Raw genomic sequence first — 17,413 nt, 5'->3', positions numbered from 1 at the left:
TGAACTGTAATTAACAAAGAACACTTCCTATCTCCTCCACTCAGGGACCCAGAAGCTAATGTTGCTTGGTTGTGATAACAGAATGGAAGAGGCAGTTTGGGACATCAAAGTGGCACTAAAGCAATGAGGAGTGCCAGGCTATGGTGCGTATATTCTTTTTGGCACTGCAGCAGGTCCTGCAGGAAACATGCAAAAGATTCAAACAGAGTGTCAAGCGGTACCAGTCTATAGCACCATTAATCACAAAACAGGAGTGGGTCCTTATTTTGCATAACTACCATTGGAAAAGCTCCATGATAATTACGGTTTCTCTAAATCTATCATGGCAGTGTATACAATTGAGTTAATCTGCCTCTCATTCAGAACCATTCCTGTGTCTTTTGGTTCTCCTCAAAAACGGTCATACCTATTCATAATCACTGAAGTTAAGGAGGGCAGTTTGCTGCCAAGGAAAATCGGATCAACAGGCATACACAGTGCAGTGATACCAACCCTCTTCTTCAACTGGCAGCAGAGATGCTCTCTCTGGGCCTTATTCTAGTTCACTCTGACAAAATCCTTCTTAGATGGACAAAACCATGTGCACTGCAGGTGGGGCAGATGTAACTTGTGCAGAGAGAATAAGATTTGGGTGGGGTTTTACTTCAAAGTGTGATCAATATTGCAGTGTAAAAATAAAGTAGCTAGTATTTACTCTGCACAGAAACAAAATAACTCACCCAAATCTAATTTTCTCTGCAAATTTTACATCTGCCCCCCTGCAGTGCACATGGTTCTGTCCATCTAAGAAGGAATTTGTCAGAAAGAGTGAACTAGAATAAGGCCCTCTGTGAGGTAGACTGTGAGGTAACCCTCTAGCGGAATGTGACCTAATATCTTTCTGACAATTGCAATTCGCTTAATCACTTCTAGAGAGCATAATTTTATACATACTGCAATAGCTGCTTTTGAGGATTCTGCACCTCTATTCTTACCACTTATTTAAAAAGATTTTGTTTAAGTAAATCCTGCATTGATTTCTGACACACTCCTGTTTGAGGAAACAAAAAAGCAAACTTCATGGTGTATCTTTTTTTTTTTGTAATGTTGTGTGAAAGCTCAAACTGTAATTTCTAGAAAAATAAATCATCTCTATATACTGTATGTCTATTGTCTGTGAGTCTCCGAAACACTGCTGGCAGAGAGTGAAACTACATCTTTCTCACACATACAGAAGGTAGCAGACTAGCGTCCCAAACTTTTCCTTCAAGCGGGTTTACTAGTTATATATGTAAGTTCCAGGATGGTAAAAGGTGTGAAGGAAAAGTCTCTCTGCCATCTTTTGTAGAAAATGGTGCATGGGAACATATAAGACTTTTAGAATAAAAAAAAAAAAATTGAAATCTAAAATAAAACGCCACAGTAAATGATTACCACTAAGGGGGGTATCAAATTACCTGTGGGTTATTGTATCCCCAGGGGCTATCCAATGAACCCGTATAAGCAGGCAAGAGCCACGGTTTATTGGGGATTTTGTTTCACCTGCCTAATGCTGGCCACACATCAGACCAACTTTCCTCCAACCATCCAACTAGTTGCTTGGATGGAATAAAAACCTGGTACTGGATAGGAGCAAATGTAATTTGTAATTTAGTCATTTGTTTCCAAAATCGGAAAATGGACAACAACTGTCACTTAGACAATGTACAATAGTTAGAACTATTTGATTTAAACAATTGCACCAAATGTTTTTGTCCAATCTCCTGAGTTTGTGAACAAATTGCTTATTGGCATTTGCCCTCATACAGTAACGGATTTTCAGTCCAACCAACTAGTTGAATGGTTGAAAGAAAGTTGGTCTGATGTGTGGCCAGCATAAGGCTGGTGGAAAAAAAATACCTTAAAGCAGCCCCATTTTCACACAAAAAAGGAAGCTGCAGCCATAAAAAAAAAAAACAGCCTTTAATGAACCTCTGTGTTTTGTGTCATTTTTTTTTCTCTATGAGGGATCTAATTGGATAGCCTGTTAAAAATATTTCCCCATGGCTAATTGGATAGCCCCCTGCTTCAAAACCATAGCACCATATATGATTTATATTTTTTACTTTCTCATAGTTTACCATCCACGTGAATTACAAATGAGAATGGTCAAGCCCCAATGCCTGTCGAGCAAAGGGAGCCACGTGACGTCAGGTAACACAGTGCACTAATTGGAGGTCCATGTGCTACAAGACAAAAACGTACTCCTAGACACCTTCTGGGGTCAACCTAGGCACTGTCATCCCATTGGCGGAAACCCCTTGCTCATGTGGCCATACAGTGTTCACAGCAGCACCATTACCATGGGGGGGGGGGGGGGTAAATGCAATAGTGTGAGCGTTCATGAAGGTGCTGGATGCTGGCCGAACTCGGACGTTTTTAAATCAGCAATCATTTACAAGGCAAACCCATGCCTTGACCCAAGGCAATGAATACAAATTCAGAGTTTGTCTGGCATCCAGTTTCCTCTGTGAACTCGGACACTAAAATGTATGTCCCAATGTTATAATTAGGGATTCATTAGAGTGATTTACTTTACTCCAATTTACATTGCTTTAGTGGCTTAGTAAGTGGAACTGAGAAATGTGAGACTGCATCCTATGTAGAGCCAAGTTCCTCCAATGTAACAATTTGTAATTTGGTTGGCTAAAACTCTACACAACAAACTGCATTTAAAAGGTTATTCACAACACAAAATTAATGTTAGCAGTGCTCACACATAAAGCAGCCATGAGCCCCATTTTTGGGGTCAACAGTGAGGCTACCATGTAAAAAGAAACTTGCACAATCTGACATATTAGCCACATATCTGAAGATCAAACTTCATTGCTTTCGTTTTAAAGCAATTTGTCTCAATAGACTGAAACAGTTGTATGCAAGGCCTCTCACAATCTTGCCATTAAAAAGCTGCAAAGTGCCGTGTGACATCCATCAAAAGGCATTTAAATTGGTATTTAGCAATAATGAGAGGGGAAAACCTCTCACAAGTGGGTTGTGTGTGCAGCTATGAATTATATGAAATGCAGACACCATGGTGAATGATCTGCTCATAGACTAATTGCTCATCTTACCTGTGATCAAGCTTTGGGATGATTCATTCAGTGTTAGACATTCAGGTAAAAGTTACATTACAGTCGGCAGATTGTGGGAGTCACTGTGAACATAATAGGCGGCAATCATTTTCATGTCCTGCAGCTCTACCACATCTGAACAGATTGTCAGCACTAGATGGCATAGCATGGTCAAAGTAATATCTCATAATTGTTTCAGAAGATAGATGTCAGATAATGACATAACCAACTGAGACACTGAAAAGATAGTTACATGGTCATTTCCAATAGTATTGTAATTTATAATATACAGCATATCAGGGCTTCACTTTTTTTTTTTTAATCTAGGAGCCAGGATGAAAGTGTAGGAGCCAAACAAACTAACTGTGCATTTTTATTTAGATCGCAAATAGGGACAGTGCGTGCCAGACAAAAATTGAGGTTGTGGCCACATAATAGTACCAATTCACATTACACTGCGCTAGCTAGAGCCCCTTAGACAAACTGCGTCATTGCACATTGTGCCACACAGCATAATGCCCTTTACACATTGTGCCACACCATAATTATCCATTACGAATGTTCATTGCCATGGGGGGAGGGTAGAGAATGAAATGCTCCTGTTCACAGGGGTTGGGGGGGGGGGGGGGGGAGTGAAATGCTCATTGCCATGGGGGAGTGAAATGCTGCTGCCTGCGGTAACTAGGACAGTTGCAAGAGCCGGGCAGAATTGAAAGCATCGACAGCCGGGCAGAGAGCAGTGGGCTGCCCGGCTGTTTTCAGCCTCAGAGCAGGTCTGCGGCTAATTTGAAATCTCACGCAACAATTGGAGCTCGCGGTCTGGCAACTGTCCTAGTTTCTGACTGCGAGCTTCGATTGGCTTGAGAGCCAGCACGATATTTCAAAATAGTCGTGGACCTTATCGGAGTCTAAAAACAGCCAGGCATGGCACCGCTGCCCATGCTGCCATTGGTCTGTCAAGAGGGGGAAGGGGAGGTCGCACTTTTGCCCATGCTGCCGCTGATCTGCCCATGACCAGATTCTGCTTCCTCCAACCGGCAAAAGAATCTGGTCGCCAGGAAGCAGACTATGGTTGCCATGCTGACCTGGCGCCCAAAATATCGCACCTCTTTTACTCTGGACACATCAGGCGCTATGTCAGGGGTGCATTCAGATAGAAAGGTGTCCCGTGTGCAGGCTCCGATGGGGGGCCTGTTCCTCTCTAGCAGTGCAGTAGACTCTGTCATTGTTCCAGAGTCTACTGCACATGTCCATGTGAACATAGCAGCTGCATGAATCACTGGGAAAAAGGCTACGGTGGACATTTTCCCCTGAGATTTTTACAGCTGCACTGCCAACGTAGACCGACTGAGAGGTGAGTATATTTAAATGAGTGCACACCTTGTACAGGTTAGGCTGTGGGGTAGAGTTAGTCTGCAGGTGGTTTAAATGCTGCAAAGTGGGTTAGTATAGAAATTATCTTATCTTTAAAATACATGGGTCTTCAGATTTCTCACAAGTCAATATGCATAAACTGGAACTATCAAGGGTAAGGAAAAGCATACACGGTAACATGATTCATATTTATTTAACGGCTGTGTATCACTTAATAGCTCATATTATTCTTATTGCATACCATGGGTATATTAAGAACATTAATCTGTCCCATCGATAATATATCTACTGCAAGGTATTATCATTTTAGAACCGTCACAAATTTGTCATAGACCAATAGTTAACAGAAGCACAATGGTATATCGGCAGATAACTGGTATGCATAAAATATACAAGAAGTAAAAACCTCCCCTTTAAATATACAAGAAGTAAAATAAAATATACAAGAAGTAAAAGCCTCACCTTCTAAGCCATAGAAGCACAAAGGCAATGTGCAATATATTAAAATTAACCTGTAATAATTTACAATAATCAATTATTAGAAATTGTACCACAGTGGTTCATCCTAGGAATAGAACCGTTTGAGGCAATATATTTTGTTCTCCCCAATCAAATACGCACTACTTCACAATGAAGTCTGGTATCCGATAGTTATGTCATAACCCATAGAATACATTAATTTCAGCAGCTTATGCCAAAAATGGTTTCTGCATACACTACATGCAGAAACACCTAAAATATAATTTTCACAGCTAAATCTTTCTTGAGTCTAAAATAATATATATGAAGATTCTTCAAGGTACGGTATTCCCAAACTCTGCACACTAAAACATTGCAGGTTTTAGTAATATCCAGGCTTTAGCACCGAAGATCCGAAGAACGCTCAGACAATGGGCAGTATTCAATGCTCCCGATTCACTGTTTTTTTTTTAGGCGAATCGGGCTGTTTTCATTCCTTGCAGTGAATCTTTTTCACTGAAAATCTGATTCACCCTATTCAATGTTCACTGTTCGCCGAAAGCGAACAGTGAATGCCGGCCAGTTCTCAGTTTCATGCTCGCTGCAATTCGCTGGTGTATTTCAATGGGGTTTTCACTGGGATTCATTAAGAGTGTATTGAATGCTATGGAGAACTGCTTTCTCCCTGATTTTTGCCATGATTCACTGTTTTGCATTCAACATCTTTTTTTAGGTGAACTGGAAAGTGATCTTTTAAAATAAATGGGGTTTTTTTGGGTGTCAAAATAAAAATAATTCTGTGACGGGGCATGCTATTTTTATTCATGTGATTGAAACACATCAATATATATTTAATATATATTTCATTTTTCATTAAATATTCATATATTCACTTCACACTGGTCCAGGCTTATTACAAGCGGGACCAGTGAAGCGGCTTCCTACCCCTGTCCCCTGTCCCCTGTCAGCTCTCCTGGGGGGGGCAGGATCCACCCCCAGGGGCAGCGAGCCCCTGCGGCTTTGAATAGGGTGACAGGGAGAGCTGGCAGCCAAAGCCGAACCCTGCGACTGTGCAGCGAATCCTAAACAGGATTTGCTGCACATGGAGAAAAAACGAATTGAATACTCCCCAATGTCTAGGTAGACAGTCAAAAGGTCGATATTGGCAAGAGATTGACAGGAAAAAGGTTGACATGTTTAAGAAAGTGGACTTCTATATGGATATGGAAGATATCCTGTCCTCAGTGGACGATAGACAGACCCAGTTCAGGGATACTTGGACCTGCTGGCTAGTCTTCCGGGACTCCAAGATTTATAAAGATGTCATGGCGTCCCAATCCAAGTGAATCCTCCCTCTCCCTGTGCCTTGATAGTCCTCCTTCCCTCTTATTTATTTGTTTATTTTCTTCCTGTGGCCGATATGTATGTGGTATATGCACTATTCCCACCTGGAGCGATCAGGAGCGTCCCCCCACCCCCTTTCCCCTCCTTTTTCTCTCTCTCTTCTCTCCTCCGTTCTTTCATTTAACAAATTATTTTCAAATTATACTGGTACAATTTGGTACGCAGATATTTTGACTGCATGACAGTGAAACCAAAGAATGTTTATGTACTTGTGTTTAAAATCAAATAAAAATTTAATTTGCAAAAAAAAGGTTGACATAAGTTTTTCACAATTTATTCAATTTTAGTTTTTACTTTTCATGCTTAATCATAACATAGACTCAAAATAGTAAGACTAAAGTGTGTCAAGTGCAGTGCAAGGAGAGCTAAACACCCAGCCCAAAAAATGACAAAGCAAAGCAAGCCATGCAAGGGCAACCCGCTACATTAATTGGGGGTCAACATGCTGGTTGTCAACATTGCCACCATTGAAAAACAAAACAAAAACACATGAAAGCCTCATGTTGACCCTTTCATGTGTCAAGATTTTATCATTGTCAACCTATTGACTGTCTACTTAGACACAATATTGTGTCAGAGGACAGCTAAGATTCCCCCAAAAAGTGAGGCTCGTGGCTAATGCAGGGAGCCCGCTGCATTTAGCCACGAGCCTTGCTGTTTTAGCAGCCGCACACACCGTTTCCCCATCGCTACAACTCGCAAAAATCATTGAATATACCCCATAGCCTATTGAGGTGGTGAGCTGAAACTGGACTTCTGGCAGCAGTTGGGATGCCGGGCCAATAATCTGAACACCAGTATCCCCACCAACGGGATGTTGAATGCATCCCCTCTAAAAGGCAACTTAGTCTTCTTTGTCATCATCCAAATGAAACCACAAGTGTGTGTTAATTTATAAACATTTTCTACAAAATAATTACAGAAATATCAACACTTGTATAATCTGCACCAAGTCATTAATCAATTATTAAACCACCAGAAACCGGAATGTCAGCTTAACTGCTGAGATGGTTTGGGAAATACATAATTAATAATACATGTGTATAAAATATTTATTTGAATTATTCCCAATGGAACTTTATTTCAAACTATGAAAGCAGCAAGTGACCACTGACTTAACCACTCATCATGGGAGCATTTACTTGGCATAATTCATACATGGGTCTAGATGAAAACTGAAGCTGTAAATGTACCTTAACTACAGATGGCCATTGAAGTAAAACCACTACATATGACTAATATTGTGACATAGAAAACAGCACAGTTTGCGTGACCACTTACATGTATAACTTTGAACTCTCTCTGCTGATCACCAAACGTCTGCAAAGCATCACAATAGAGATCCAGAAAACACTCATGAGGTCTCAGGCGTCCAACAGAACTGGCCTACAATAAGAAATTGATATAGTATAAAGAAACATTACATACAGGAGATGATATCTAAGTAGCATATGAGGGAAATCAACAAACACACTTCATTTAATTGTTTCAATCATTCTAATATATGCATTAAGTCAGATAAATGTATTTGATGAATGGGGGACCATCAAATTATATCCATTATACTTCATACAAACAAAACATCTGATTACAAAAACATAATATATGACCCATGCAGTAGAGTAAAAAATCCTACCCTTCCTTTCATTGTAAATTGCTGAAGCCAATGTAAAATGAGAACCACATCTTAAGGTGCCCACAGACGCTACAATTGTACTGTGCTATGCGTTTTTGACTGTACAATGGTTCTATACAATTTTTCTTCCAGCTTGCTATGAGATGTGCACTTGGATGCATGTGATGAACCCATGTTTGTAATGTTAAATTTCAGATGTAGTCTAAAAAGTACGTGCAGCACGTACTTTTTTAGACATACAATATCGGGCTCCAGGGAACATAAACACCATCCAATAATTGTACATAAGATGCAATTTGTGCTTAAAAAGTACAAAACGCATTCGATAATTGATGCGTCTGTGGGCACCTTAAGGAAATTTTTAATTTTCTAGGTTACTGAAGATGCAGCTTTGACATTTACCGTAGATGTATTTTTGATTCATTAAAAGTACAGTAACAATTTTTAGATTAATGCTGTGTACACACGGTACAATCCAGCATGAGATTTTGACTATATAGTCAAAATCGCATGCAGATCGCAAGCAGATTGTATGCTGATCGCACAAGCTTTTTACCGTGCGATCCCGATGCGCGCTCCCGTGAACAGCACAAATCAAAACTCAGACAGACAGGGCAGCAATGACTATATAGTGCAAATCGAATGTAGATAGAATGAATTGTATGTAAATAGTACAGAGTTAGCAAAGATTGTATAGCAGTTGAATCTTAAGTCGAATAGCAAGGGAATCTCGCCGTGTGTACACACCATAATGGTGTGTACACATGGCGAGATTCCTTTGCTATTCGACCTGCTATGCAATCTTTGCTAACTCATAATTCATGCTATCTGCATTAGATTTCCACTATCTAGTTATTGCTGCCCTGTCTCTCTGGGTTTCGATTTGTGCTGTTACGGGAGCGCGCATCGGGATCGCAAGGTAAAAAACCTGTACGATCTGCATGCAATTTTGACTATATAGTCAAAATTTAATGTCAAATCTCACCGTGTGTACACAGCATTACAGTTCACATAGTCTGTTACAATAAATTGACAAACCCCACAGAATAGATACTTAAACCTCTTTTACGACCTGCAGTGGTTAACAGTCGGTTCACTAAAGATGGCTGCAGAAGGAGGTTATGAGCCAGAGGACCGATCAGAAACAGAAAAGTCATCATCAACTGCAATTTCTCATTAGTACTTCAAGCTACACAAGCTACAGCGCTCTGAGAGCTGCTGGCCATGCCCCCAGCTCTCTGAATAGACGCTGTGCGCATGTGCACACTGTCTATTCACCACAGGGCACTGGCGGTCCCAGGTGGGATGCAGGACAGTCCCCAAAAATGCATTATGCCACACAGTAATGCCCCTGACACAAGATTATGCGCAAAATGTCCCACAGTAAGGCTTCTAATTAAAAGCCGGGAGCGCTTAGCACGGAGCTCCTTGTCAGATGCTAGAGGTTAAATATGACTTCTAGCGCCTGTCTCCTCTGGTCCCCGGAACAAGGACTACGGCAGGGGAAGGCGGCGGCTGTAGCAGAGCAAGGCAGTGGTGGCTGTAGCGGGGCAAGGCAGCGTTGGCTATAGCGGCGCAAGTCGGTGGTGGGTATAGCGGCGCAAGTCGGCACCAACAGCAGGTGGGCGGGTCAGGCAGGGAGTAGTGGTCGAGCCACCTGTTTCGCTCAGGCGAGCTACCGGTAGCTCGCGAGCGACGGGTTGGTGACCACTGGCCTAGTGGATGGGGGGCTTTAAATACAGCTGATCACAGAAAGCTTAGTCACGATTACAAATAAAATATGGTCTGTGGCCTCCATGGAGTGTTATTAGTCTGTCACATGGTACAGGGCACTTATTCCATCAGTTCAGTTAAAGCTTATTATGATTTGGCCGGGGTATATTGAAACGGAACTCTAAATTGCAGTGTAAAAATAATGCAGACAATATTTCCCCTGCACAGAAGCAAAATAACTCACACAAATCTAACTCTCCCTGCACATGTTACATCTGCCCCACCTGCAGTGCACATGGTTTTGCCCATTTTACAAACAAATTTGTACTGCGATCAGATCTGAATTAATGCCTTAGTGTGAATGTTAAGCAATTATTTTCTTGCACATATTTTGTGTCAGTTACATATCATGTCCCCAGTAGTGACAGTTACAGATGTCCCCTTATGGTGCTTTTAGGAAAGAAAAAAAATGGAAATCCCAGAGCCTATAGTTTCCAGAATAATTTGGATAACAGATATCTGAATTAAGGGATACTCAACCTGTACAAGTGAAGAAAAAAAAAAGGCATAAGTAAAACACATAAAAGACTGCACTGCTTCTATATTTAAAATGCATACAGTACGTTCTCCTTTACAAGCTTAACACATAGGGGTGTATTCAATGCATGCTTAACGACTTTCTGGCTGCCCTTTCCGGGAGAGGGCAGCCAGCTTGGGGGGGGATTTTCTGCGATGCCCGCTGTTTAACCCCCTCGGACCGCATTGAATAATACTGCCCATATAGACAACTCTTAAACCCTGTACACACTGGGTGACGGGAGCCCCACGCTTTGCATGCATTGCTGGCACGCATGCAATGCACCAGTGATGTAAGCTGAGCGATCGTGCAGACCAGTGTTCCCTGGTGAGAACACTGGCAATCTGACTAGATTTTGACTGCATGCATTCAAGATCTAGTAGGGCGATATCGATGTGCAGCTGTTAATACACAAGGAGCGATCCGTACTTAATTTCTAAGCAATCTAGTCCGATTGCTTAGAAATAGCCCTGGAATCGCCCTGTGTATGGGCCTTTTGCCATATACAATCTTATTACTATGTTAGCACGTCAAACACATATTCCTAAATAAGGCACACGACGCATGTTAAAATGCATGATTTAATGCCATGAATTAAATGAAACAATATTTTTTATTTTAGAGGATAACCTAATGATGGCAGTATTTTTCTGTTCATGTTACTACTACTGCTAACATGAAGCTTGGTTTTATGCTAATGCAATTTCTACAGCCCTGAATTATACAGCAATAAGGGACACAGAATAATCCAACGCTTATGAGTCACTTGGCTTCTTATGTTGAAGGTATTAATGGCAACACTGCAGCATGCAGAAGCTTGTGAAATATAATTATAGCTGAGAGCCATGTGTCTGGATGCAGTATACATTAATAATACATGTACACTTATTAAAACTTGTAAACCTGGCCTATTAACTACATATAAATCTTTCATTCAGTTTATAACAAAAATGGTCTGTTCCTCTAAAATCAAACCCCCGGATTAACACTCCAACCCCCCCCCCCCCCAAAAAAAAAAAAAAAACAACAACCCCAAAGTATATTATCGAATACATTAAAAGGACATTCCTATTTATTTAATAGGTGTGACAAGTGTCTTCACATATTTGAACTATGTCACCACCACTTCCAATGCCATACAGGTCACTTAGGTGGTATATATTGTACCGTATATATACTGTATAACAACAATGTTAAAGCCATGGCTACCCAGTATTTACAGTCCTAGATTAAATCCTAGATCATTACATGACTGGAGAACTCCAGCTGGAAATACATTTCCTGACATGTCACATGTTAATCACACCTTAAATGAATAAGAATATTAAATACTTATTTATAAATAATTATTGTTATTGTTCTAATACGCTTCAAAATGTATTTTCTACATCTGACGCATACTGTAGTCTTGCAACATCAACATAATGATTTCACTTTGATATCTACCAGCAGAGGGCAGTGTATGCCTTAGCTCAATGCTAGAAATACAAGAGAACCCTCCATTTAAATTATCCAAAAAGGTAGTAATCTTAAATTTGTGCAATCCATTATTATACATCATATATTTCTCACCCTCATTCATGTACAGCTACTGGTCACAAGTTTTGCAATTACAGTACATTAACCAAACTACACCAATGTACATCTCTTCGCTTATTTCAAAATATCTCCCAACTCAACCTCTTCTCAATCTACTTCTCTCTGTGAAATGCCCAACCATATGCAATAAAGAATCTTCCCTAGTCTCCAAAACCTCAAGCGGTCTCTGAAAACTCACCTCTTCAGGCTAGCCTATCACATTCCAGAACCGCTCACTTAACTTTCATAAGCTTTAAGGTGTTTACACACTTGTACAATGTGCATGAGATTTTGTCTATATAGTCAAAATCTCATCTGGATCTCATGCAGAGCGCACAGGTTTTATCCCTTGCGATGCCGATGCGCTCCCATATCGCAGCCAGAAAGTCTTGGCTGCATAGACTATATAGTGCAGATCTGCACTATATAGTCTAAATTGTATGCAGATAGTCTAAATTGTATATATTGTATGCAGATAGTCTAAATTGTAATATTGTCCTGATTCTACAAGTGTGTACACACCATTAGACTATATTACAATTTAGACTATGTATACAATTTAGACTATATAGTGCAGATCTGCACTATATAGTCTATGCAGCCAAGACTTTCTGGCTGCGATACGGGAGCGAGCATCGGGATCGCAAGGGTTAAAACCCATACAATCTGCATGAGATCCAGATGAGATTTTGACTATATAGTCAAAATCTCATCTGGATCTCATGCAGATTGTACAAGTGTGTACACACCATTAATGTCCAATTATTCCCCCCCACCCCACCCCACCATACAATCCACACATATCCTCCACATATCTTCTCCTTTCTTCACTTTTTCTTCCTTCTGACCCTAGTTCATCATTGCGGGGATGTGATATCAAGAAGCCCACCTAGAACCCTTGCAATCCGGCGAACAACTATACAATAGATAGCATCAATCCTTATGTATCAATGCCTATTTCCCTCTATATGGTAAGCTTGCGAGCAGGGCCTTCCTACTTCTATTACTGTTTATTACCCAGTTTTGTTTTACCAGCATGTTGAATTGTAAAGTGCTGCGCTATATAAGAAACTGCTAATAAATCAAATCATGTAATTATCTATTTATCTTTATTTTTCACAGGCACTGGGATTTTCCCTGCTGGTCAGGCATGAGCATGTCCTGGTCATTACAAAAGGAACACTTTGGGTCTACTTCAGCCAGTTAACTGAGGCTTCTAATGTTGAATACCAAATGGCTGAAATTCCAGTTGAAAATTCAAATGACTACAATGTGAAAAATATGCAAAATGTAAAGAATAAATTTGGTACGCTATTCCTCTCGGAGCGGCTAAATTTTGACGTACTTCTTGCATATATATGGCGTATAAAGGCTAAATGTATAAGGACACATCAGAAAGCATACAAAAATATAACAGAACTGGGTACGTTTCCTAGCACGGCCACCACGATTTCTATCGTGGTAGTCGTGTCGGAAAAAAAATTGCGTCGGTCGCGTCGGGTGCATACCAAAACGCACACGACGCGACCGACGCGATGTACCCTATTTCTCCATAGGCTTCAATATTAAAATAATTTAACATTGAAGCCTATGGAGAAATCGGGTCCATCGCGTCCATGGTGTGCCGACACGATGGACCCGATTTCTCCATAGGCTTCAATGTTAAATTATTTTAACATTGAAACTGAGTACATTTAACATAGAAAAAAAAAGGTAAATGGCCCAATATGGGCCATTTCTCATTGGGTATGGCCCCGGCATGTGTGTAAAAAATAATGGCCCCCCATTGTGGCCGCCTCCCCCACGATTGACGCGAACCCGAAGCGTGGCGAGCGCAGCGAGCCCGCGAGGGGCGGCGGTGCGCTTCCTCCAACCTTTTCATTCCCCTACTATCCACGTCGGCGTGGAGTTGAGAATATATAGTGTGGCGAGCGCATCGAGCCACCGAGCCCAAAGCATGGCGAGCGCGAGCCCCGCGGATACCTGTCAAGCCCGCAAGGGACGCCCCTCGTGGGCTTGACAGGTGCTCGCTGCGCTCGCCACCCTTTGGGCTCGGTGGCTCGCTACGCTCGCCACACTATATATTCTCAACTCCACGTCGACGTGGATAGTAGGGGAATGAAAAGGTCGGAGGACGCGCTGCGCTCGCCACGCTTCGGGTTTGCGTCAATGGTGGGGGTGGCGGTCACAATGGGGGGCCACTATTTTTTACACACATATGCCGGGGCCATACCCAATGAGAAATGGCCCATATTGGGCCATTTCCCATTTTTTCTTATGTTAAATGCACTCATTTTCAATGTTAAAATATTTTAACATTGAAGCCTATGGACAAATCGGGTCCATCGCATAGGCTTCAATGTTAAAATATTTTAACATTGACGCCTATGGGGAAATCGCGGGCATCGTGTGCCTTAAAGTTAAGGCACACGATGCCCGCGATTGTGGCCGTGCTAGGAAACAAGTACCCAGAACGGTTCTAAAAGGTTTGAGTAACTGGAAAGAAGTGGGGCACCTGAAGTATAAAGCTGCAGGACGCAGTGAAATGCGTTAGTTGCCTCTATACGCCTTGGACCCCAAACTTGTGGATATCCGGCCCATTGTGGATAAATAATTGGCTCCAGCAATATATCGCCTTTGGTTCCGGCAGACACCGCATCTTGGACCCCTCCAGTGGTATTACAAAACCAACCACCTTTGTGAGAAATTTCTTGGTCCTAAAACAAGCGGAAGCCTACAAAGAACCACCTCCAGCGGCATCCTCTGCTCCGTATCATTAGTGAGGACATCTCCAGGATCACACCAAAGAGCCTCTTCCATTACATCCAAACTGGTAAAGTGCACTTACCTTGGGGACTGCACATCCCACTTGGCCCCTATCCACATCCAACTGTCCATTTGTAGCGTACTACAAGATTATCACTGCTTTTACCTTCCATTAAATTGTAATTAATATTTTTTTATTTATTCATTGTATGTGATTTATATGTAATATACATGTAATTTTCCATGTGGTCATTCTAGTAAAGTACAATTTGTTTTACCCACTTGCCACTCAGTATATATATTTTTTTCAGCGCTGCTTATATGCCTTGTGCATAAACCACTATTGGGCACCTGAAGTAGCAACTTCAGCCTAGGTTACAGAGTACTTTACGATTAAGGGAATATTCATGATTTTGGATTGGAAGGGTGGACCATAATATTCTTCATTCTTGTCATCTTGATGAAGTAGATGTTTATGAAGGTAGATTATCACACTCATTGGCTTGGACAAATTCAGGTCATTGATGTCGAGGAGCTGCCTTGCATAAACAGCACGCTTCACGTTCTTCAGGAACAGTTTTGAAACGTTTTACAGCCTGAGAAACATTAACAATGCTTTTGCTGGAGACCCCAAAGCCCCACCCCAAATATTTTTATAATTATAATAATAATAATAATAATAATAAAAGTGGTGAAGTCCAGACTTGGGTATTAAAGATCCCAGTTTGTAGGGACAATGTTTCACGCTTTGAAGAGAGGTAATAAAGGGGTAGAAGTTAGTCAAAACAGTGATTTCAAAGGCATTTCAAAGACCGTTAGATACGGGACTGTTGAAAGCTATCCGATTTTCATGGGCAACTTCTCCACTTTATTTCCCTGCAGGGATTGATACATCTCCCATTATGTTTTTTTTTTTAAATATGACAGGGCCCTCAAAACTCGCACTTGACTGCTGTCATATTAACTGGCACGTCTGACCCCATAACCACATTTATAATCCTTGGAGGTTCACTTACTTTTGCCAATAAATACATTTAATGTTGGATTATTTAAAAAAAAAAAAAAGTAGATACTTTTGACCATCATATCTAATTTTAGGACTTTGGCTGAAGATTTTAACATATTTAATGCCACATTCGCAGAAATCCCTCAAAATTCAAAAACATTGCGGGTTGTACATATTACCCAAGGCACTATTTAAACAAAATGTTATCAACGCCAAGAAGGGTTGAAGTATTTAGAATCTTAGGGGTCGATCCTATTAACCCCGAAGGGTGCGATTTGCAGGGCCGAATTGGCTGAAATTTGCGCGCACCCCTATGGAGGTGTGAGCACCGTAAATTGCGCCAGGTTTCGTGATGATTCGCAATCGGCGAATCATCCGCGCACATCAAGGTTAATAGGATCGTCCCATTAGTAAACTAGTACTATTTAGGAGAACTGAATTATGCATATGAAAAATGAATGAACAACACGTTAGCATATTACGGTGAATCTGAATTCCTAACACAATGTTCTGACATTGCCTTTCCCTGCAAGGTACTGGTATTGTTCATAACCTACATTGGCGCCCTCTGCAAGCACAGCAATGTGACTTTGGCGACTGCTGAGACTCTGTCTGTCACAACTGGCAGTAGTTGCCACAGGCGAGCAATCACAAGAAACTGACCTTGGCAACAGCACATTTTACACTTCAGTGCTGTTTATTTGTGTTAAACAAGTTAGATGAAGGTGAAAAAGTATGAGAGGTGGCAAATAATGAATTATACAATGAACAGATTGATCACATGTAACAGTTTGAACAAGGTTTATTAACCATCAGCTAAATACCTTGTTTTTATGTGTGAACAAATATATAGTTTGGAATACACTGCTGATGAGGTCACGAGACCATTATATAAAAGCGTACAGTATGTATAAACTGAGAAAACCATCTTGGGAGTACTAATGATAATATTAAAAAATTCATATAAAGTTCAATTATCTGGGCAGTATTCAATGTGAAAAATTCTCTGTGCATGGCAAGAGATTTTTTTCTCTCGCCATACACTCGCCCTGTTCCGGAGGGCTCGCTGCCACTCCTGCTCCCACTATTCAATGTGGTTAAGCCTCGCCGCCACTCACGGCGAGTCTTAACCCCTGCAGCGGACGAGCGTCCGCGGCAGGGAGCCGGGGGACGGTGGCAGCCAGGGAGATTAAAGTCTCCCTGGCTGCCCCAGAACATATGTGGAGGGGAGGAGGGCTCCCCGGGATCCAGGCAGCACAAGCTGCCCCCCCCTATAGCCAGCGGGGGACCCAGTATTCACTGCACCCGATCGTGCATATGTAATGATCGGGTGCAGTGAATATATGAATATCTAATGAGCGGCTCGAGAGCTCCGGCCCCCTGCTGGCTTAAATTTAATATATATTCACGTGCTATAAGCACATGAATAAAAATAACATGCCCCTTCACAGAAAAAAAATCCTGATTTTTTTTACACCAAAATTAAAAAAAAAAAACTTTTAGTTTAAAAGTTCACATTCCAGTTCTCCATGAAAAGATGAAGAATTGCTACACGGAGAGACACGGCGAAAATCACTTAAAAAGACGGCGAAAATATCACATTGAATAGGGTGGTTCACTTTTGGAGAGCAAAATGCTCCTTCCAACGCGAAAACAGCACAAACTCGCCATAAAACAAGGCAAATTTTTCTCATTGAATACTGGCCCCTCTCTGTACGTTGAACACATTTAAGCTGGCCATAAAGTAGAACGACTTGCATACGACTGGCATACCATATGATCAATCGAATCATTGATCGTATGTGCTTACA

General features: G+C 41.3%; 1 protein-coding gene across 3 annotated transcripts in view; it reads right to left on the bottom strand.

Annotated features, from left to right (window-relative positions):
• The window catches only part of LDLRAD4 (low density lipoprotein receptor class A domain containing 4), a 356,202-nt gene that overhangs the window by 249,244 nt on the left and 89,545 nt on the right, over positions 1-17,413 (bottom strand). Inside the window, exons 2-3 of one of the 3 annotated variants that reach the window (XM_083187703.1) lie at positions 7,608-7,712; positions 3,090-3,172 (exon numbers count right to left, since the gene is read on the bottom strand). The exons of 1 other annotated variant lie outside the window; for it this stretch is intronic. The gene's annotated coding sequence lies outside the window, so the exon portion shown is untranslated. The remainder of the gene's footprint in view (positions 1-3,089; positions 3,173-7,607; positions 7,713-17,413) is intronic. One more of the 3 variants, XM_083187702.1, reaches the window with a different exon arrangement.

The sequence above is a fragment of the Crinia signifera genome, chromosome 5, assembly GCF_055691185.1.
Source record: "Crinia signifera chromosome 5, ASM5569118v1, whole genome shotgun sequence".
NCBI lineage: Eukaryota > Metazoa > Chordata > Amphibia > Anura > Myobatrachidae > Crinia > Crinia signifera.
The sequence above is the reverse complement of the archived record's forward strand: the minus strand, read 5'-3'. Positions and strand labels throughout refer to the sequence as shown.